The following is a 24,574-nucleotide window of genomic DNA, read 5'->3' on the forward strand; positions in this document are numbered from 1 at the left end:
CTATGGTGCCCTAAGATTACTATATCCTCTCAAAATGTACCTCAATTCACCTATAAAGGAAATGTTATGCGAGTCTCTAGTTTTAGCACAATTCAATTATTGTTTTCCGGTCTATGGACCTTGTCTTGACTACGATACCTGATCCAGAGTACAACGTGTTCAAAACTCTTGTATTCGTTATATATATGGAATAAGGAAGTATGAACATGTGTCCCAAAAGCTTGCGGAATTGAACTGGTTTAACATGAAAGATAGGTTCAAATTTCATTCAATATGTTTATTTCCTAAAATTATATTATACAGAAATCTGCCTCATCTTTATCGTAAAATAACATTTAGGACAGACGTACACAACATAAATTTTCGAAACAAAAATGTAATCACATGTCCACAACACAAGACCGCAATTTTCCAGAGAAGTTTTTCGTATTCGATTTTTCATCTTTATAATTCTATTCCCGATTCGCTAAAACACCATAGTAATTTTTATAAATTCAAAAAAGAGTTTGAAAGTTTTCTGCAAGTTAACACATCCTGATGAATTTCTCTTTCATATATCCACTTTTTTTATAATCTTTGTTTGAGAAGTAGTTATTTTTCGTTATCTTCCATATAACTTTTTTTTTCATTTTGTTGTTGGTGGTGAATATTCGGGTGACCCAACAAATGCCAAAAACTGTGTTATATAAATTGAGGTTTCAGGATTAGTTAGGTTAGATTTTTACTTATATTATGAATATTTGAAATAGCAAGGGTTGAGGGGTAGAGCACCTTCTGGTGAACTCTCCCTTGCGATTTCTGAGTAACAAGACGAATATCATGTAACATTTTATTTTTCATTGGAAATAAAGACATTATTATTATTATTTTTCAGCTAATCTTTTGAATTTTTTATGGATTCTTTCAGGAATTTCAAATCAATTTATATCATATCAAACAATGGAAGTCCGAACTAATGAACTGCATAACGAAAAATTGGCAACCATCTTCAAACAATCAGTTGAGAGTATTGAAAAGAGATCTCCAAATTAGCCGGTCTCAGTTAATTTCAAGACCCTTTTTCAAAACTTTCAATTGAATTTCTATGAAAATCAAAAGACAAACTACAACTTTGCCTCCGCAAACTCAAGAGCTAGTCGTTTTCACATGGGCAATAACTACTAATGTCTCACTCAAATGATAAAATAGCAAGAGCATGTCATTAATTGATGTGCTTCAGAAAATGAGATTATACCCTCTTTAAGACCAAATTTGGAGTTGAGAATTATTATTATCAATTTTCTGGAGATGCCAACTTAATTGGTAAAACGTGCGTCGGGTAGATTGTTACAGTTTTTGTGTGTGGGAACAGAGCTTGTTTTGAGATATATTATTCTACGTCATACGTTTAAGTGCTCTCTTATATTTCCATCACCAGTATTTATTGACAATCGAACCATTGAAATTGCATTACTAAAGGTTGATATTTGCCATGTCATTTTCGCAACATCCATTACAAATACCAATGAACAAGTTTTATTTCAGAACTGAAGGAACTTCTGTCTGATTCATGACAATACTTAATTTCAGTGGGAGCCGTACCTATAAAATCTTCATTTCCTAATCTCGTTTATCCTCATTTTTAGTAGGATCATTAAGTTGCCTGAATACATCGTCTGCATCATCTGTACCCTGTCCGATTTGGAAAGATAAATACGAGGGATACTATATGAGAAATCCTTAGATAAATCAAATGGATACTGAAAATCTTTATGGGAGTAATTAGGTGAAATATGAGTTTCAGTTGTTCTTGCTTAGGCTTCAAATAATGCGATAATAGAGGCTGAGTGCGTTAAATTTTGTGGTGTTGATTCAGTATCCACATCAATTCCAACGTGCTTGACTGGGATCCATTATTCATCCATTGTTGCAGGATTACTTTGTTTATATGTAAGGCAAGGAAGTGTTGAGGAAGAGTGCGTCTTTGAGGTACCGAGAACCGAGAAAGGCGAGGTCTGTTATCAACTGAGTATGGAATCCAGAATAGCTATTGAGGTTAATAATATCACTAGTATTACAGCAGATTAGACCGAAGTGATGAACATGATTGAAGCTGAGAAAATTAATCAAGGGAAACAAGTCATGTTCAAAGTTATTCTTGATAAAAACACAAGTGCATGAAGGAATTTAAATAAATAAGCAAATTGTGATTCAACAATGTATGTCGAAGGAATAAGAAAAACGAACATTCCAGATCGGAGTATGTACATCAAAGACATGCGGTTTGGAAAGAATAGATACGAGGACATAGGATGCCGACCAAAAATAATCCCTAATATTTGATAGACCATGCTATTGTAGCCTTGTCTTCTAACTAGGGTTATTGTAATATGAGGGCTGCTATATCAAGTAGATCGTTAGATCGAAGTGAAAGACTCAAAATCTTCATTTTGGAGAAACTTGAACTTCGGGAACACGTGGGCTAACCCCCTCAGAGAGTCTTTCAGTGGGGCATTGGTAAACAAAGACACCACATCGAAGCTGACCAGAATATCCGTTTATCTACCGTTTATCCCTAGGGTCACGGATAGAACTGGAAACCTATTGGGCAAACACGACATCGAAACAGTCTTCAAACCCACAAAGCCTCAGGTCGACTAAAGACAAAAGAGACCCATTATCAGCGGCAGGGGTCTATCGCATACCGTGCACTTGTGGAAAGGTATATATCGGAACCACCAAACGATCCTTGGGAACAATACTAAAAGAGCTTAAAAGGAACTGCAGACTAGGCCAAACAGACAAGTCAGCTGTGGCAGAACACGCACTGAGTGAAGGAGACCACAGAATTTTGTTTGAAAACACAGAACTAATTGCCCCCAACCAGGGATACCAAAGCCGACTAGTACGGAGGGCAATAAAGATCCACAAACACACGGATAATTTCAACAGAAAAGAAGAAGCTGTGAACCTCAATCATTTGATTGAGGTGGAACCCCATTTTAAGGAATTCGAGAATAACGAACAGGACAACAGGCAGCAAGATTGTTAATGTCACAGGTGCAAGTGCAGGTACGAAAAAACACACCCCTCTGAAAAACAATTAATAGAAAGGGTTAAAACTGTTACAATTTCATGTGTACATTTTTCAGTATATGGATTGGTACTTCATCAATACCCGTGCTTTCCTTGTTCTTCATAATATTTATTACTGAGAGCAGCTACATTCTGTTATAGTGTTAAAGAAAAAGGTGAGACTGTAAAAGCCTATTGCTTTTCCAAATCCACTTATCTTACTTATATTTTTCTGCATTGTCTAGAGTTCATGGGCCGTACCTACGAAGCTTTCGTTGAACCGATTCACAACCTCATACAGATTATCGGTTCAAACTGACCATTTTGAGGTCACCCTATCACTTCTTTGATAACCTGCCACATTGCTTTGGATTTATTGTTTGACTAAGTTATTTTGTTCGTTTGGTTATTTTTTCTGAAAGGTTATTGTAATTCTCTATTTGCTCGTTGTATACTGCCTCATAGTTTGCAATGTATCCTTTCATGTATTGCCTCAAAAACATCACACATTCTATCGCTGTAGTCATCAATGATATACAAGGATTCATTTTCAGTGCTTAGCAGTCTTCTCAAGGAGGAGATTGAAGAAATATCTATGGCCTGACATTTTTGTATTGAATGTTTGGAATAGCTAAAGTCGTACTTTATTTGTTTTCGAATGTACCTGTATTTTTTCTGTGAAACATCGTGAGCAATAACGAATTCTTCTAATTTCCACAGAACCATTTTCATGAAAATGTTCCCATTTTTGTTCTAATAATTAACGAAAACAAAATAAATCCTAGAAAGCAAACTTATCTAATTGACCCTAATGATACCAATTTCGAATCGGAAGAGAAGAAAAAATATACGACCGTTAAACATAAAAACACATAAAGCTGGTTTATACAGCCATTAAAGGCTCAGATAAACCGCCAAAGCACTAAAAAACATAGCGACGATAATTCTACTTACTTTTTCGAGTTAATAAACACGTAAACGCCAGAAAATGCTTTTCTCTGGAACTTCTCAAAATTTGCCATGACAACTCATTACTGGACGAGTTTTCCTATGTTTTTGATTGTTTCAACGACCGAGTTCAAAGTTTTCCACGTTGAACGTAACGTTTTGTGTTCTGCGTTTGATAAGGAGAGAAAGACAAGGAAAACTTTCGGGTTGTGTTAATTGCTTTCCAGAGAAAATGTAACTGTGGCAAAGTTATACTTTTGAGTATACTCTGTAACACTCGTTAGGGATTTATGCGATCAAAAATGATTTTGCGATCATTCAGATTGGCCGCTTCGAAGGAGATTTTTTTTTTCATGTGTATTTATCACTGAATTGTGAGCATTTGTTTCTTTAAATTTTTGGATTTTTCATTTCTCACAATTTTTTTTAGAACGAAATTAAAGGTATCCTTCGTCCTGCTAATACTTAAAAGCAGAAGTGTCAAAGGATGTATACTCATTCATGAAGGAAGAACTGAGTTATACCTCACTGGCGAACCGCCTCGGCTCCACACGGGTGCAATGCTGATACAAAATTTACCCACTGGAAATTTAAGGGCATGGAGCCCAATTTCTCTTATTTCGTCAAAAATTATTGAAAAACTGGCAAAATTACGTTTAACAGAACATTTGAACTTCGGTAATATAATAAGCTTCAAACAATTTGGATTCCAGTCATACAAAAATACTCATGGTGCCATATTTTCATTTTTATATGAAGTGTATAGTAACATTAATAGACGGGAGATTACAGCAGAAGTCTTTTGCGATTTCTCTAAAGCATTTAACTGTGTTAATCACGAAATTCTGCTCAGGAAACTTTATCTCAATGGTATTGAAGGTATTACTCATAAATGGTTTGCTTCTTATCTATCGAGTAGAAGTCAAAGGATTAAATATACAACAGTATCTGATGTTTCTAACATATCTAACGGAGTACCACAAGGATCCAGTTGGCTGCCCAGACCGAAAGAGAGAATTTTCCTAGAAAACCAAGGAGTATATAGCATCTCATGCGAGGACTGTGGTCAACAATATATCGGTCAGACCAACAGACGTATATCCGCCAGAACCCAGGAGCACAAAAACTCGATAAGAACAAAACAAACCTCTTCTGCCCTCTTTCAACACCATCTACAAATAGGTCACAAGATTAATTTTGAGTCTACAAAACAGATAGCACAGGTGCAAAACCCAAGAATTCGACAAATCAGGGAAGCTATCGAAATCGAAAAGCAAGGCCTCATCAACAAAAGGGATAACTCACTAAACATCCCAAGAATTTGGAAAACAATAATTATAAACAACCCCCAAAGACAACCACAAATTGATAATGAACCATCGCAGGTAGGAGAACCGCCAGAAGCCATTAACAACCCTCAGGTAGAAAAACAGGTAGGAGAACTGCCAAAAGCCATCAACAACCCTCAGGTGGAAAAACAGGTAACAAATCCATACAACTTACGCAAGCGAAACCATATAAAAACACCACAAGAAGAACCTAACATCAGTTACACCTCTCGAAGCGAAGCAGTAAGTCTTGATAATGTCATCTGAGATGATGGCGAAACGTCGACTATCGAATAGTACACAACGGATGAACACCCGGAAAAACAACACATCATATATATATATATATATATATATATATATATATATATATATATATATATATATATATATATATATATATATATATAGAAGATGGCAAATGAGACTTTGCCGAATCGATAATAACCGTATAAGTTCTGTGGATGGTATGTTTATGAAAATTCATTGTTACAGATCTCTGAAGGAGAATTCAAATGAATTCGAAACGTCGGCAAAAACCATTTGTTTTTTTAAGAAAAAATGGATCCTGTTATCCAACTAAATTTTTTTCGAAAAATTATTGATGAAGTTTTGTGTAAGTTTTCTGGACCTATAGATGGATGAGGGTCTTGACTGGAGGAGACACTGTGAGAGAGTCACATCACATTTCAAGAAAATTCTGCGATGGAGTACATTCTCATGGCACTCCTCTATGAAGTTGCAGAGAGCAAATTCCGAATCAGTACGTCAACATGAAATTTTTCAGAAGATGAATTGAACTTTATGGGAAAATAAATATTTTGAAACAAAACCTATGAAATGTAAAGACAGTGAATTTTCTTTTATTTTCAGAAGTCATTTGAACATTATGCTCCGTTTTCATTCATAAGTTAGTACACGTTGGCGTTTTATTAAGAAAAATGAATGAAAGAACTGAAACCTACTTCACAATCAAAGAATGATAATTCGAAGGTAATTGAAAATCAGAAATAAATGGAGTTGGTCGTTTCGCATTAATTCGGTTCGGTTTCCATTGTACTCGCTTTTCTTTGTTATGACCTCTCCACAATATTCACCAGACTATTGTTCTGCCACAGATATCTCAGTTCTGTAGGCATTCTTTGGAAAACTCAGACAGACGGAAATTACTTTCTCCTCCTCCTCTTAATGATAGACCTTACATTCAGATAGCAATATTTGTGAATAGCTGAAATGTCGACAATGAGTTCATTGGTTCAATAAAGTACTATTTTTTCATTTCACAATAAGGCTAATCAAAAAGAGGTGAAAAACGACAACTGGTGTCATCAGAAAACCGTATCCATTTTACCAGAATTTCTGAAAAGTTAGTGAGAATTGTGCGAGCTACGTTATCTAAGTATTCGCAACGTTTAACATACTCGTGAAAAACCAATCACAATATATTCATGGTTAACTTTTTATGTTTTCACGAATGAGCAATAGATGACACAACTGGAATTTTACATTACGAAATATGTAAAATTTGCTACTGCTTACCATCAAATCAACTAAGGCAGCTAAATAATACACATCGTAGTTAGTTAACAAAGTGAATAAACATGCTATGAAAAATGATACTGGTAAGTTGTCAGAGTCGGCATTAACAAAACTAAGCTCAACATTCATTTTGAAATTATTTTAACAAAAATACGAAGTTATGTGTGGAAACCATTGACATTAGTAAGAGCACATTGTCGCATACACTACAGAGGGCGCTGAGTGACTGGATGACAATATGGCTAATATACCAGTAACGTTGAATTTCTTATTTTTGGTGGGTGGCATGAATAATTATAATTGATTTATGTCATTGGAGTTCATGAGCATTCGAAAACCAGTTATCGAGGCAAATATTATTGTCCATTTTCATGCTTAATTCGTGGATTATTGTATATTCATTTGTTTACTGACTTATTCGGAAATGAAAATGTATGTCATATCGAATCCATTCTGCTTGTTTTTGCAAAATTGAGTTTCAACTTTTTCTTAGCTGACAGCTCGCGTAGGAATAATTCATTTTTTCATCGAGTTTAGTTTGTGTGTGTTTCAAAAGTGTTTTAGAGATACATTCGAATATCAATATGGTGCATTCTTGTGCTGATATTAACTAGGCACTCCTCAAACAAACAAGAGTTTGAGGAGTGCCTAGAAGATGACAGTACGACCAGCTGTCGAAAGCGCTCGCAAATAATTAATAGAAGATATAAAGCTTCAAACCTTATACGTAAAATTTAATATTGAAATACTGAAAATAATGGAAAACTCGTTGCATCATTCAAAATGAACATATATCTATATATATATATATATATATATATATATATATATATATATATATATATATATATATATATATATATATATATATATATATATTTATATATATTATTATCGATTCAGTTTCACAAGAAATAATGAGTTCTCAATTGAATTACTCACCGAAAAGTAGTTGTTTGGTGTTGATGATATTTCTCTTTTAAAAACCATCAGACATATTAGATACATATTTAAAAAAAAGAACACATTGCAAAAACCAAATTTCTGAAACAACACCAACATAAAACAACATAAAAAAAACGAATGACTTTATCTGTGATTCTGATAAGCTGGTGTCTGTATTCCAATCAATTGCGGAAAGAAAAAGAATGAAAGAAGGGTAAATTATTAAGGTATTTTACTTATCAAATTGAAATATGCAGTATTGAGGCTATCTTCATCTCTTCTATCGCATTTGAGGATATGTATCATTTCGCTCAAAAGTCTTTTGGATAAATTGTATTTCTTGTTTCGTTTTTTATTAGTTTCGAGAAAAAATGATTTCTTACTGTATTTTCACTTGAAGAAGCCACTTAAATTTGTTCGGTACTGAGTGACATTTCAAGTTTATGTGACGAAATTCCTGACAAATTGAATTTTGTGATATTTGGGTTTTACCTTTTGATTATTTTTCCATTAAGGGATCTAGGAAAATACTTTTTTACTAGGTAATTCTCAATCAGTTGGAGATTTTTGTTATGAAATTCAGAATCGGAAATGGTAATTTCTCTTGATTTCAAATCTAAAAATGCTAACGAATTGTTTTCTTCCATTTCTAGAGTAAATTTTAATTTTGGTTAAAACTCATCAAAAGTGTCTAATATTTCATTTTGTTTATTTTTTGGAATGGAAGTAACTAAGCTTGTTAACATTCATCAATAATGTTTGCATTAATGGTAGGCACTTATTTTTGCCTTCTTTGAAAATGTATTGACTGAGTTTTTCCTGCATCAAGACACAGTGAATTCATAGAGGTTAGAAAGAACGTCATTACATCATTTTTTCACATACACTGTGAAATGCAATGCTTTCCAAGGCCGTAGCCAGAAAACAATTTCGGGGGGGGGGTTGATTTGGTATAACAGTAGAAAAATATGAAATATTAAAACAACGAAAGAAAAGGAAGAAAACTTGTGTTACATGATCATATATATTTATTAGAAAACCATTACAGAAATATTAACATCTTTTTACAAAATCAAATTTAGTTTTCTAGTTTTCTTTGCAGCAAACAAATCAATTACCTCCTTGGTGTCGATGTCAATTCTACGGTGGATTGACATTTACGCCAAACTATTTAGTCGTTCCTGGCTTGTGGAGTTTTTCAAATGAGTTTTGAAGCGTTTCATAGCAAAGAAAGTTCTTTCAGGGGTACTTGTGGAAACAGGTAGTGTCGCCAGGATCTTTGAAAGTTTGTATGCACATTGCCAAAGGTTTTTCCATTGTGTTTCGGGGAAGTTTTTTTTCAATATTCTCTTTCAATCACTTGGTTCGTTTTGCCAAGGACTTGATAGAATTTCCAACAGAGTGTATATTTCCAATAGTATCTGTATCTGTAAAGTAGGGAGGGTGAGTGTAGGCCCACATCCCTTAGGCTGCATGTAACCCATTGTACATCCTCCCAAACAGTTGTCCTCCTAGGTCATCGTCGATCATTTTCTTTCTAGGTAGGTGGACAGGTCACTAGGAAACATCTCCTTTATATCGGCAGGTGTAGGCTAAGACTCGCCGAACACACACTCTCTTATTGACGATAATTCCTGACACTCGCATAGGACATGCCTCACAGTTTCATCTTTCTGTTCATACATCCTGCATAGAGGTGTGTCTACTATGTGTCACCTATGGAGGTGTTTTCTTAGTTGACAGTGGCCAGTCAGAATTCCTACTGTTAGATTTTTCCTGGTCATCGCTAGATATTCCTTCGGCGACAGCTTCCCAGGGTCGCCAAGTGTCATTCTGGCAAGATTGCATCTTTAGGGTGATCATGGGTGTTACGTTTGCCTAGTTCCGCAATTGTCGAAGTCATCAGGCCGTAGGTGCCACTGGGTCCTAAAATTCTTAGTCCAGCCGCTTCCTTGGCTAAAGAGTCGGCAGTGCGATTACCTTTACTCCTGTCGTCCACCTCAGAATAATTTTATTATCTATCGAGGCTTTGGTTAAATCTTGGTAGCACTCTAGTACTAGGCCTGAGGTAACACGTTGTCTGTTCTAGGCTGATAGGGCTTGTCTGCTGTTAGCGCAGATTGTTATTTTTTTGCTTAAAATTCCTTTCCTGGTTATTTCTTTTGTGATAATTGAGATACCATCTAGTTCTGTTTGAACCACGCTGTTTTTTTTTTTCCATTGTCCAGTAAATCCTTAGCCTTAGTGATCTGGAGTAGATTCCACATCCTGAGCCTTCTTTGGTTTTTGAGCCGTCTGCATTTGCATTTGTATTGCATTTGTAGCATCTGACTCTGTGTTCTGTTTTATTTGTATTTTATAGGGTTTATTAACCATAACCCTGGGTACAAATGCATCACTAGTTGCCTGCAGCAGAGTTTGCGCAGTGAGCGCTTCTCGCCCATTCCTACTTGTACCAGCCATGTGCAATCGTAACATGACCATCAACGCAACCTTCTTAACGTACAGGTCCAGAGGGGACAGACCAATAATTAGATACATCCCCCTTGATCTCCCCCTGGCTACGGCCTTGGAATGCATAGATGATTACGCTCTAATGATGTCACTTACATACAATGGAACAAAATTAGTCCCCACTGACCCTTGAGGAACACTCACACTTATGTCAAGATACCCCAATTACTGGAGGTCTCCGTTTTCTCAGTTCCCTCAGAAAGACTAACGTACTGGCGATATGCGTGCTACTAAAATTTCATTCATTATAGGTCAAATTTTTCAACATCAATTTAACTTGATTTATTTTTCAGAATAACGGGTTTGAATCAGTCGAAAGCCCTTGTGATATCATAGAAGATTCCAACAGGGCACTCGCCTGCACCAACCAAGTAAGTCAAGTTTTCATAAAATGTGTGGACCGCGCTGCTTGTGGATTTGTTTTCATGAAATCCATGCTGATTATCGACTAATGAATGATTTAGATTAACATTCATGGACTCCAAATAGGCATATTTGAATATTTTCGAAAATAATAATAATAATATCGCCTTTATTATTTCGTAACACAAAAACACAACATAACTTATATATTCAACTTACAAATGAAATAAAGGGCAAAGTTCATCGTCCGTAATGAAATACATCACGGAAAATGTTCTTTCACTGAAATAGGTACGTTGTAAGTGTTTATTTATGAATTTTTCAAATCTCTGATCTACATCCATCAAAACACCACGTTTTTTTGCTTCACTAACAATATCTAGTGCCTCATTTAGAATGCAAATATTCGCAGAGTTATTCACTATGGAACGGTGAAATCTTGGACCAAAGATCATTACCTTAGATTGACTAGGGTTTATAGCCTGTTGTCAAATCAACAAATCTATTTATATCTGCATTGATGATGTGACAAGTATTATATGACATTTTCTTCGGGAAGCTGTGGTATACTTGAGTAACATCAGCACATGAATGCACCTGACAAGCATGAAGATCCTGTAGTATGTTGGATGTATATACAGTGACACCATTAAAGTGCGCACTATATGGGAAACTTTTTTTTCGAAAAGATTCAATGAAGTTTAACTTCGGCACTTGTTTGTGCCTTAAATTTAACTTAAAATGATGCGGCCAACTGTGACCCACTGACGTTCAGTGTTTGTCAAATTTAACTTTTTTTTTTGAAAAAAATTGAAAAAGTGCATTTCTAGATCGAATTCAACAAAATATTACTTGAAAAAGTTGTGAGAGAAATTAAAAATGTGCTATAAAAATCTCAACAAGACTGGTGCAAAGTTTCAATCACTTGGCTATTTTCTTAAACAAACGTCAGTACCTTCAATTTTGAAAAAGCAGACACCACTCAAAAACTGCAATAAGTATCAATAAAATTGCTAGAGTTGAAATTACATCAAAATTTCAATATTCAGTATTTACAGATTATTTATAAACACTAACTAGGGCGGTAAGGATGCTTAGTCACGTTGAATAAAATTTTTAAGTAGGTCTGACGAACAAAATGCATGCTATGGTAGTGTCAAGTTGTTGATTCACTTGTCAAATTTTTAACACTTATTGTTGTAATACTGTTGTCTCTTCAGGAAAGAATAGAAATAGTTTTAATATGTGGTGAGAATACACCATACCGGCAAGTAGCTAACATTTTTAATGAACGGCATATAGGAAAAAGTATTCAACAACTCAAGGATAATGTCGAAATTCAGAGAAACAGGATCCGTAGCAAATCAATTCAAGAAAGAGCACACTCCATGTAAATATGATGAGGAGGCCCAACTTAACATTTGTTTAAAAGTTATTGAACACGGGCAAACGAGCATAACCGATATTATAAAAAATACCGATTACAAGAGAGAAAGTGTTAGAAAAATTTCATTTAAGACTAAATTTTGGCCTACAAGCCAAAATTTATTAACACATTAAAAGAACGAGATTTTGATGTCCGTTTGAGGTTTTCATTCTGGTTTCAAGGAGAGAGAGAGAAGAAAATGTAAAGTTTCCGTATGAAATTTTATGGACAGATGAGGAGGCAACGTTCTCCTCAAATGGAACGGTAAGTTCTCAAAATTGCCGATGGTCGGCCCAAGAACATCCCAATTTCACAGTTGAATGTGGTGATCAGTATTCCTTTGAAACTAATCTATGGTGTTGGATACTTAACGACCAAATAATTGGGCCATTTTTCTTTAGGAAAAATTTATCATCCGTCGGTTATCTCAACCTTTCAAATAATGAGGTTAGTGAAGTTTTAGATAATATGCCTTTGAATATTAAATACGACCTATGGTATCAGCTTGATGGCGCACCAATACATCATACGGTTGCTGTAAAACAGTCCCTCCAACAAATGTTCAGAGGCAAAGTTATTGGACGTAACTGGGAACATTATTGGCCACCTAGATCACCCGACTTGACGCCTTTTGACTTTTTCTTGTGTGGTTACCTGGAACAAAAAGTGTACCGAAGTAAACCATTTATTGACATACAACACCTGGAAAATACCATTCGCGAGTGCTGTGCAAATATAAATCACCGATTTATTGAAAATGCAGTTACAGATGTCAGTAGAAGGACCATAAATTGTATTGAACGTGGAGGACGACATACTGAAATGTAGGCTATAAGTGTTTGACAACCTCATTTAGATCAATAAGTAATTTTTTGTACACATTTGTATTTTCTATAATATTATTGTTGTTTAAAATTTTCAATAATAATAATAGTTCCATCGAAATTTTTTGCTTTTTTTTTAGTTGCCTCTGCTTTTTCGAAATTAAAGGTTTGTTTAAGAAAATAGCCAAGTGATTGAAACTTTGCACCAGTCATGTTAAAATTTTTATAGCAAATTTTTAATTTCTCTCTAAAATTGTCCGTATGAATGAAGAAAAGTTGAACTCTATGATGAGTTTGTTATGTATACATGAACTTGTTTTTTAAAATAAAGGGGATATCTGTCAAAAATAAGTAGAACGTTAACTTCATCCTAGTTGCATGAAATTTGACATATTTGACATTGTTGAATTCGATCTAGAAATGCAATTTTTCAATTTTTTTGAAAAAAAAAAAGTTGAATTCAACAAACACTGAACGTCAGTGGGTCGCAGTTGGCCGCATCATTTTAAGTTAAATTCAAAGCACATACAAGTGCCGAAGTTAGACTTCATTGAAACTTTTCGAAAAAAAAGTTTCCCATATGGTGCGCACTTTAATGGTGACACTGTATAAAGAGAACAATAAAGGTCCGAGTATGGTTCCTTGAGGTACCTCTGATTTGAGGTATGAGATATCTGAGTTGTATTCCTCTACATTAACCAGTTGCATTATGTAGGAAATAGTTATTGGACATTAATTACTGACCTGTTGTTGGATCACTTTTTCATCAGAATTAGAATGACCCTGCAGTCTATAGGTAATCTGGAAAATAACCATCCGAAAATAGAGGTTGATACGTTAAGTCAATAAAATTAATATGAAAGAGGCAAGCTTCTTGGTAAAAATGCTAATGTGTCATCACCAGGTGGTTCATAATTCAATAGAGGGAGACGAACGTTGAAAGGCCTAATATGACAAACCTGTTCAAACAAGAATACGAGTCTCGATCATTCGGGAAACTACTCCACTACATTCATCGATGATCTTTCTACAAGATATAGAAAGCGCAGCAGCTTCGAAATGGTTTCACAATATTTGTTAGCCGTATTCCAAGTGCAAAATTCCATTATAGTAACAGCTATCAATAAGACCATCCCTTGTTTATTGCTCAGTTTCATGTGGATGTGTGTATGATTTTGAACCACGATTCCGAATAGTATCGCGATCGTAGACTATGAAACCCTTTGGAGTTAATGAAGTCTATCTGGCATGCTGTAATGCGGTATCTATCGACCCGCATAGCAGATATCACATGCTTTGTGAATATTAACCGGACTATTCACTTAATAGCTGAATCTGACAATGCATATGCGATGTCGATAGACCTATTTGTCAAAGCAGCCCTCCGGAACCGGATCTGAGATATCTTTGGAAGCGCGTTCTGTGTAATCTCACCTCTTTTGTCTTAACCAAATTCATCACTGGCTTTTCTCTCTCCCGCCTTATAACGTACATAAATCCTCTCGGCGAAAATGTCGATATACCATTCAACATAGATTAAGGTTTATGTAGTCCCATATATCCGGGAAAAGTGTCTGGAAATTTCAATAAAGATTATTCGATTGGCAGAATCAGGAAATGAGAACAGAATTTATGCAGGGTTCGTCTCGATGATCGGAACAACTGGTAGCGGAGGAAGGTGTTCGATGTATTTCAAGTATGTAATAATCTGTGAATTCATATTTCCATTCTGTTTTGACGCCTCATTGAGTTCGTTATTGAGGGTTTGATCTAGTGATTGTTTTCCAACTGTTAGTTATCATTTTACAAGGTTCCCTTGAGCAATATAACAGTTGGACTGAAAACTTCGTTTATCATGAAAAATTATAATATTTGATTTTATCATTCAATAAAATTACCTCAAGAGGTGATACTACGATTATAGCGATTAAATAACTTTTCGATATCATTCATATAGTACGTTTCGTCTTGAACCTCAAAATAATTCTCATTTTCGACTATTACTTTTTCATTGACTCTGAATTTTTTTTCAGCGAGCATTCTCTCTAGGTCTAAGAACAGGAAAAAGTCACTGGGAGCCGGATCTGAAGAATACGATGGATGGGAAAACAAATCGAAGCCCAATTCATGAATTCAATTCATTGATATGTAACACGGTACATTGTCTTCATTTTTTTCTTCAAATGAGACAATTTTCCGTGATTCCGTCCTTCAAACGCTGTTAATGAGTTTTCCCTTCTCGAAATATTTTATGGATATTATAATGGGTGATTTTTTGCTGGTATCTGTTTAGCAACACTGTCGCACTAATTCAACCATGGATCGACTAACGAATGAACAACGCTTGCAAATTATTGAATTTCATTATTAAAATTCATGCTCGTTGAAGAAAGTGCATCGTGCACTCCTTTCAATTTATGTGCAGTTTCGTCGGCCTACTGAAGGACTTATTCGGAAGCTTGTGACTAAATTTCGAACCCAGTTTACATTATTGGACATACACCAACACGCATACGTAGAGTGAGGAACGAAGAAAATATTGGCTGTATCCGCCAGTGTTCGTGATGACCGTGAAATGTCGATTCGCCGCCGTTCGCAGCAATTGGGCCTCTGTTACTCCACTACGTGCAACATTTTGCGAAAGGATTTAAGTGAAAAACCTGGTGCAAGAATTGAAGCCACACGACCTTCTACAACGTCTAACGTTTGGTGAATGGGCGCTGACAAAGTTGGAGAAAGATCCACATTTTTATCGAAAAATTGTGTTCAGCGACGAGGCTCATTTCTGGTTGGATTGATACGTTAACAAGCAAAATTTCCGCATCTGTAGTGAAAGCCAGCCAACATCGGGCCGTTCTTCTTCAAATACGACCATGGCCAAAACATTACTGTGAATGACGAGCGCTGCCGTATGATTATTGATGACTTTTGTTGCTCAAAATGGAAAAATTGGACATGTCTGACATGTGGTTTCAACAAGACGGTGCCACATGCCACACGGCACGCGAAACAATGGCCCAATTAAGAGCCGCCTTCGGTGAACAGTTTCTTTCACGCTTGGGGCCTGTCAATTGGCTGCCTAGATCGTGTGATTTAACGCCTTTGGATTATTCCTTGTGGGGCCATGTTAAGGCTTATGTCCACAGGGATAAACCAGCAACGACTGATGCTCTTGAAGCCAATTTTGGAGCATTTATCCCTGAAATACCGGTTGATATGTTAGAGAGAGTGTGCCAAAATTGGACCTTGCGCATCTAAAGCGGAGCCGCGAAGAACGTTTGCATGAAATCATCTCCAAACATTAAATTATATTGATAGTTCTATGGATTCCAATAAAGATTTCATCAATTTTTTCAAATATTTTGTGTTGTTTTGAAAATCAAATCATATACCTCTCAAAATATCACCCGTTACCATGTGCATTCCAAAATATTGATACCTCAACTTTGCCAGCCAACTGTTGCATCTTTGCTAGCTTAGGAGTCGGCTCACCATATGCAGTCCACTCAGAAGACGGTCGTTTTGATATTGGTATAAAATAATGGAGCTGTGATTCATCTATTGTCACATATTGATGCATTGATATGGGTTTTCTATGGTGGAACAGCTTCAAACACTGCTCAGAAATATAAATGCATTGTTGTTTTGTGAGCTCGCTGAGCACCCACGTTGAACAGAGCTTTGGCATATCCAACCATTCATGCACATATGTCTAACATATTTTTTCGATATCTCGGGGGCCTCAATAAATTCCAGTTTCAGGTCATCCAGAATTATATTGTGTTTTAAGTAAGCAAACTTCTCAACGGTTGATTTTCTGATCCGAATAATTTTCATCAAGCGGAGCCTTAGCTTCAACAGTAGTTTTTCCTCTCATAAGATGTTTTATCAGCTCCATGTTATCGATGATACCATCAGAGCAACGGATCGAGGATTCAGTACTATACTCATTTTATTAGATTCCAGTATAGCATTTGATATTCTCAATTACTCTTTGATTTTGCTCAGTTTGAACTACCTGGTCTGGTTTAATTGTTTTTTCAGGGTTTTCAAATCAATTTATATTATATTAGACAATGGAAGTCCGAACTGATGAAATCCACCACGAAACATTGTCAACCACCTTCAAACAAATATCTGGTCTCTCACCAGATGCTGTGCAGTTGATTGTAAAGCACCTGGAGCATAGATTCCAAAGGATTCTAATTGATAAAAACGCAACCTGTTTATTCATTTTCAAAATCTGGAGTTCCTCAAAGATCTGTACCTGGACTACTGTTGTTTGTGGTATAATAAAATAACATTCATTGTTATGCAGATGGTACTCGGGTATTTATTTCTCTTTTTTTTCAGAAACTGATATCGCTTGTAGTAAAATTGATAGGTAACTGATATATCAAAAATACTCAAGATCTCTGCTTGATGATGAGTTTTTCTGACTCACAACCATCCTTCCTGGCACAAAAAATAAATTCAGAGACGTCCTTAACATCACGAATGTAGTTAGTGATGAAACCATAGGAACATGTCAATAAAAAAAGCTTACATCTCCAAACGTGTAACACATAAAATGCGGCATTTTTTACCGGTAAAGCTCATAGTTATATTTTGTGAAAATTTTGTGTTGTCGAATTTCAATGAGGCAAACGCTGTTTATGGACCCAATATAACTGATCACTATTAACGTAAAATTCAAAAAGTGCCAACTTCATGTTCACGTCTAATATATGGAATGGGAAGACGCGAAAGAATTTCCCATATCTTGAAAGAAGTTGGTTGGTTGAACAAGGAATATAAATGAGAGAACTTCACCTTGTAGCTGCCTTCTTAATAGAAGAGTTTTGATCTTAGTAATTATATCGAAAGATAATCTTTGTTTTCGTCATCTTTTAAAAGCGACTACTTCAGCAGATTTTAAGGTTATCAAATTTGCAAAATTTATAACATGATACCATCCGATTTCAAAATGATGAGTTTCCAGGGTTTCAAGACTCAGTTCAAACAATAGTCATTGTTGTATTTTCTATAATGTTATCCAATTTGGTACTGAAAAGCCTTGGGGCAAGTGTCTTAAGGCGAAACATCGGTGTATACCAGTGAGGGTGACAGTGTTCCATGTGAGTACAATTTATTACCATTCATTTAAAGTAGAACTCATATGAATGATATCTGATTTTTATTCCACAACGAATGTTTGAAATACAAACTGAGTAGAGAAAAGTATCTTCTGTATAATTCAGTGTTCATATAGAAATATTTGTTTCAAATGATTTTTTTTTCGTGTAATTCAATGTTTATATGAAAGTAGCTGTTTCAGGAGGACTTTCTTTCAGTTTGTGTCTGAAAGTAACTTCTTTGCATGATCTACACATCCATGTATAGAGTTACTTATTTTGAAATTGATCACTTCCTTCCTTTCCTTGGAAGATTCCCTCGTCCTTGTTTTTTGTATCAAGATGGTGTAGTAGAAAGCCAAAAACTTTTTTTCCCAAAAGTCATTTAACCTTTCTTGCTCATGATCTTTAGAATTCAAAAAGGTATAGAATATGAATAATAATTGTACCGGTGTGTATTCAGTTGTAATTAGTCTCGTTTGTCCCTATTTTATACAGAAATGTATTTTTAAGGTCGACTTGAGGGTCCTGCTTCTAAGTCGAACTTCTTCATTCTTATAAGAATACAAGCCAAAGTCTTGCTGCTTTCCAAGCATGTAATGCACAATTATTATTATCAATTGATCAATGATTTGCAAAATGTATTATTCATCTAAATATTTTCAAATTCGTCTCCTTCTGAATTGATACACTTACGCCAATCTTTGAAACATTATTCAAATGCAGGTTTTTAGTTCGACTTCAATATTCGCTGCGAATTCTCCTTTTCGTCATCTATCGTTATGTATTTGTTTCGACCAGAACCTCGTCCACAATGATAGTCTTATGAAATGATGCGCGGTATCATGGTGCAAAATTTATAAGTTTTCTTCCCACATATCTGATTTTATCGACGGAATTTGCTGTCTTTTTGTGTCACCTCCTGGTAAGAATTCCAGGTGCACAACATTGCGGTGTAAAAAAAAAACTGTCAATATAATCTCCAATTATGAACGACTTTGACGAGCTTCTTTCAGTTTCAGATCAGTTGGAAGGCTATGTTCTGAAGCTTGTTGACTGGTTTACATATGAAAATAATAATCCCTTATTTCCTCACCACTCGCAATACGTTTTGTGAAAGTGAAATTAGAATTGACTCGGTTTAATACATTTTCAGCGAGTTTTATGCGATTTCATTCTTTCATAAAATTAAAGCTTTTTAACACTAGTTGAGCGGCAATGCCTCTCATGCCTTGAAAATCGTTCAGAATAGTACGAACTGATAACGTGAGATGTGGAAATTTCAGCCGCTGTCATTATTAGACTCAAATGATGAGTTTCAGTCAATATTTCTTTCACTTCAGTTCAGTTTAGTTCACTTTGAGTTCAGTTGAGAATGCTGATAGCCGACCAGACCGAAACAAACCTTCTATCGTATTTCTGGCCATAATAATTAGTGAATTTGAAATAATTGACATAAATATATCAGTTGGTACGCATTATGAATACACATTTATGAATGAAATATCTAAATTCTTCACAGATCCCAGATCGATGATGATCGCTCCTCCTTATCGTAAAAATGAGTCGAATAAAATTCAGTTATTTGAAGAATTTGTTTTTATAGTGTCCCCAAAGAATTAGTGATCTCCACATTAATAGAGGTCGATACTGCAAATGGTCTTTCTTTGTGTGTGTGTGAGGTATAATCGAAATTTTTTATTCGTTTGAAAGACATATTGATGCAATTATGTATGGGATATAACATCATTTGAAAGTTAATTTTCCATAATTCTAGCGCATAAATTAGGTTGAATTTGACCGATGGCAAGGGTTTTGTTGGTTTTTAGGACAGCTGTGGTTGTGGCTTATTTGCATACACCTACGACCCAAGAAAATCCCACAAGCAGAAGTCTGATGGGATCAAATCTTCTTCACGTGAGATGACCATGCCCTCAAATCTCTCGTGCAGAATATCCAATGTGACATGAGCCGTAAGGCACGTAGCGCTGTTCTGTTAAAACAACATGTTCTGGCTGTTCAGATAATCCAATTCAGGCCAAAATAAATTGGTAGTCATCGAACCATAGCGCTCGCCGTTGAAAGAGGTGGCCTGACCAACGTCGTTATCAGAGAAATTTGAATCGTTGTCGCCGCCAGGCCAGAATGCACACCAAACAGTGACTGTTTCCAGATGCTATGGATGCTATTGGATCTCATGTGGATTGGTACCGTCAATTCAGTTTGTTCATGTACCTTTTCATACTGAAATGGGTCAGTTGCCAATTGCTCCAAAACCCATTCAGCGATAACACGTCGTTGCCTATGGTAGCTTACCTCTAGTTTTTGTATCAGTTGAATTTTTGACGGGTGCAGGCACAAGTCGCGACGCAAAATTCGGCAAGTTGTCTGCGAAAGGCCGAGTTCTTCGACTGCTTCGGAACTACTGGACTCAAATTTATCTACCACATTATGGCGACCGTTGAATGGCCTTTTTCCGTTCATGTTGATTTGGCAGAAAACGAACGGAATGAATTACAAATAATTTGACACATATAGCTTCAACAAGATGACGTTTTCAATTGTGAAAGTTTGGAAGCCCATGTTGCAAGTCCCTATATGACCGAAAGGAATGTGGAGTACCAGTCCAACTGAGGATGCTACTATGTAGTGAAACATATATATTGAAAATGAAGTCTATATTGTAAAAATTTGTCGTCATCATCATGAATAGTAAATATTTTTAAAACAATATAAAAAGTTTCTGACTTCAAAAAATATAGATAAAAATCATCGTAGTCGGATCTTTTCAACATTTGCGAAAAAAATCCATTTATTCGACTAGTCAATGTCACAAAATCCAACCATCCCAATTTATAACACTCATCGCCTCGATAATCACCGCCTGTCCTCACATATAAGTTTCTCCGGAACCATTTTCCATGTCAAACATATCCATCATGTCCGAAACAATTTGCGGCAATAGAAACGGAGTGTGACCGGATTCACGAAGTGGAAATACCTTGGATGTTGGACGTCCGAGATTAAAAGAAACACGAAGCACACTTGACGAACTCTTTCGGTGTAGGATCTGAAGTTTGCGAGGATTAACACTATGATAGAACTCCTCTCAACTCTTCTAGAATTAGTGTGCGAAAAGGAACGTTGAGACATCCATTAGTTAAAGAGTGGAACATGGGCGTACCTGGAAAATTCTTATGCTGAAAGTAACGGTAATGTTCTCCCATAACTGAGGAGTTTTTGGTGTCAGGAGTGTTCCTTCCTCGAAACCCTCAAGAAAAATTTTCGTTCTTTACTTGATAAGAAAATTTCGAATTCAATGCAACCGCTTCACCGAAATCCTGCAGAAATTATTATTTGTGAATGACTGATAATTTTTATTGATAAATGTTAAAAATTCTAACTATCATTGTGTGAATAGAGAAAAGAGTATTTGAAGTCTATGAAAGAATGAGTAGAATGAAAATAAATGAGAATTGAATGTGCATATCAGAACTGTTCGAAAATAAAAAAAAACGCTAGTACGTGTAAATTACATTTGACTAAGACCGATTACTTTGAAGGGTTCAAAATAGAAATTGATCAATTATTGGATGTTTTTTGGGAGAAAGTATATTGCGAGAGCAGTGGCCGTGTGTTTTTTCATTTTGTGGAGCTTTTCATGGATGGGGAGCCAGATTTGACTTTCTCAAAATCAAGAAAGAAAAATATGCATGAATCTGATAGTTATTCGGAAGGTGTTGTTTTGACCCACAGTTATTTTATCGTAAGTATAAATACTTAATGCACACAAGAATTACATTAACTCTTGTGGAAAGATAGTATGTGAAAAATAACTGGCCAGATGTACTGTAGACAAGTCAAGATTTATTCTGACTGTACTCTTACAAGGTTTAAAACGTAATGGATAAAATTGAAGGGGTTATATTTTTAGGAGTGATTAATTTTTGGGAAAGAAAGTTTTTGGCTTTCTATTACTCCTCCTTGATACAAAAAAAAAAGGGATGAGGGAATCTTCCAAAGAAAGGAAGGAAGTAATCGATATGGAAATAAGTAACTCTATACATGGATGTGTAGATCATGCAAAGAAGTAACTTTAAGACACAAACTGAAAGAAAATCCTCCTGAAACAGCTACTTTCATATAAACATTGAATTACACGATAGAAAAAAATTCTTTCGAAACAAATACTTCTATATGAACACTGAATTATACAGAAGAAATTTTTCTCTCAGTTTGTATTTCAAACATTCGTTGTGGAATAAAAATCAGATATCATTCATATGAGTTCTACTTTGAATGAATGCTAATAAATTGCACTCACATGGAACACTGTCACCCTCACTGGTATACACCGATGTTTCGCCTTAAGACACTTGCCCCAAGTTTATATGAAAGTAGCTGTTTCAGGAGGACTTTCTTTCAGTTTGTGTCTGAAAGTTACTTCTTTGCATGATCTACACATCCATGTATAGAATTACTTATTTTCAAATTGATTACTTCCTTCCTTTCTTTGGAAGATTCCCTCATCCTTTTTTTTGTATCAAGATGGAGTAGTAGAAAGCCAAAAACTTTCTTTCCCCAAAATTAGTCACTCCCAAAAATATAACCCCTTCAACTCAAATAAGATTCCTCTTGGCTGGGATTGAATCAAATAGGTGAATGAATGTCATTACGATGTCATCGATGACATAAGCAGATCAAGCTTATTCTGTGACATTAAAAAATCGTAATTCATGAATGAATTGTGTGTATTTTCTATAATGTTATCCAATTTGATACTGAAAAGCCTTGGGGCAAGTGTCTTAAGGCGAAATATCGGTGTATACCAGTGAGGGTGACAGTGTTCCATGTAAGTGCAATTTATTTCCATTCATCCAAAGTAGAACTCATGTGAATGATATCTGATTTTTATTTCACAACAAATGTTTGAAATACAAACTGATTAGAGAAAAGTAGCTGTGTAATTCAGTGTTCATATAAAAGTATTTGTTTCGAAAGAATTTTTTTCTTCCGTGTAATTCAATGTTTATATGAAAGTAGCTGTTTCAGGAGGACTTTCTTTTAGTTTGAGTCTGAAAGTTACTTCTTTGCATGATCTACACATCCATGTATAGAGTTACTTATTTTCAAATCGATTACTTCCTTCCTTCCTTTGGAAGATTCCCTCATCCCTTTTTTTTGTATCAAGATGGAGTAGTAGAAAGCCAAAAACTTTCTTTCCCAAAAAGTAATGGATTGATTTTACAAATTGAATGTTTCACCTAGGTAGTTAGAGAGGGGGTTTAGCTTGGTCATTGTAGGGAGAGATTCGAATTGACATAGGTAGGAAGGGACATAATAGAGGGTAAGTTCCAAGATAAGGGACACATGAAACAATAAAGGAAATGAATATCTAGAGATTTGCAGCGTACAATATTTACATGAAAACAGACTTGAATGTATGCGTTGCTTAGGTATGAGAATAAGTGAATAAGGAACGACCCATACATTAGAAGACTTCAATTGGTAGACCCTTGAGAATAATGAAAGATTAAATAATTCAAACAAGTTTAGTTAAAAATACCTAAAATGGAAATAATGCCATGAAACAATCTGTTTTCTTGTAGAAATTTCAGAGCTGGAAACTCTGGGCTCAATACTAAAAATTTTAAATTCACAATTCATTTGACAAAATAATAATTTCAGCGCAAGAGTCTGAGACCAAACAGTTGTTTCAGACTGAGACCTCAAAAATGTGATAGATAAGTACCTATGATAGATAAGTACCTATGATAGTTTATATACTTCTATGTGTATTCTATAATTATAGTACATATTTTCAATAGAAGGTATAACCTAACTTCGAACTCATCCGTACATGGTTTTTTTACAAGGCAAGATCGAAACAATCATGGTCATTTTTCTTGAGTTTGACATCTGTGTCAAGTATTGGTACCACTTGACCATAAGAATTTATAACAAATCACCTAATGAAATGAGAATATTGACGCCGATGAAGTTTGCTTCAAAATTTTTTTCAATAAACAATAGTGTATACTCAGAATGATTGTCTTGGTTTATAAATATATCTTATTCAACAACAGCATTATTTGATCAAATTTGCTGAAGAGGTGAAGTAGCATTATTAGTTTCAACTCAAACATTATTCCATTATATCTCCGTTCATTTCGGGTTGTGGTTATTATCACAGCTCTCGACATTAACAAGTTGTGATGTTAGGCCTTACTTGTATAATTTCTCAAACCCTGATGGGTTTAATAGGGTTTGCAAACAAATGAATGATATGTAGACACTGAACATAGTTTGAATAAATATAACAAATTCCATGTAAAATGGAGGTCTCAGATTCAGAATTGCTTTTGGAGCTACAATAATTGAAAGATAGAATATTGTTGAAGGAAATAATAAAGTGATAGAAAAAGGTTCAGAACTCTCTGATCAAAATTTATTGACTCATACATAAGATGTTAAGACTTAAATTAATTTTACAATGTGTCCTTATGCAAAAGTTAGGCA

General features: G+C 35.2%; 1 long non-coding RNA gene across 1 annotated transcript; it reads left to right on the forward strand.

Moving 5' to 3' along the window:
* The first annotated feature begins 8,213 nt into the window (after nt 1–8,213).
* LOC141485426 (uncharacterized) lies at nt 8,214–17,523 on the forward strand. The gene is made up of 3 exons (XR_012467199.1): nt 8,214–8,356; nt 10,622–10,699; nt 17,295–17,523. It is a non-coding gene; the product is annotated as an uncharacterized lncRNA (long non-coding RNA).
* Nucleotides 17,524–24,574: the final 7,051 nt, after the last annotated feature.

The sequence above is a fragment of the Leptinotarsa decemlineata genome, unplaced genomic scaffold (genome assembly GCF_025532065.1).
Source record: "Leptinotarsa decemlineata unplaced genomic scaffold, Ldec_3_MD MMD2_tig00026328_RagTag_RagTag, whole genome shotgun sequence".
NCBI classification, from domain to species: domain Eukaryota; kingdom Metazoa; phylum Arthropoda; class Insecta; order Coleoptera; family Chrysomelidae; genus Leptinotarsa; species Leptinotarsa decemlineata.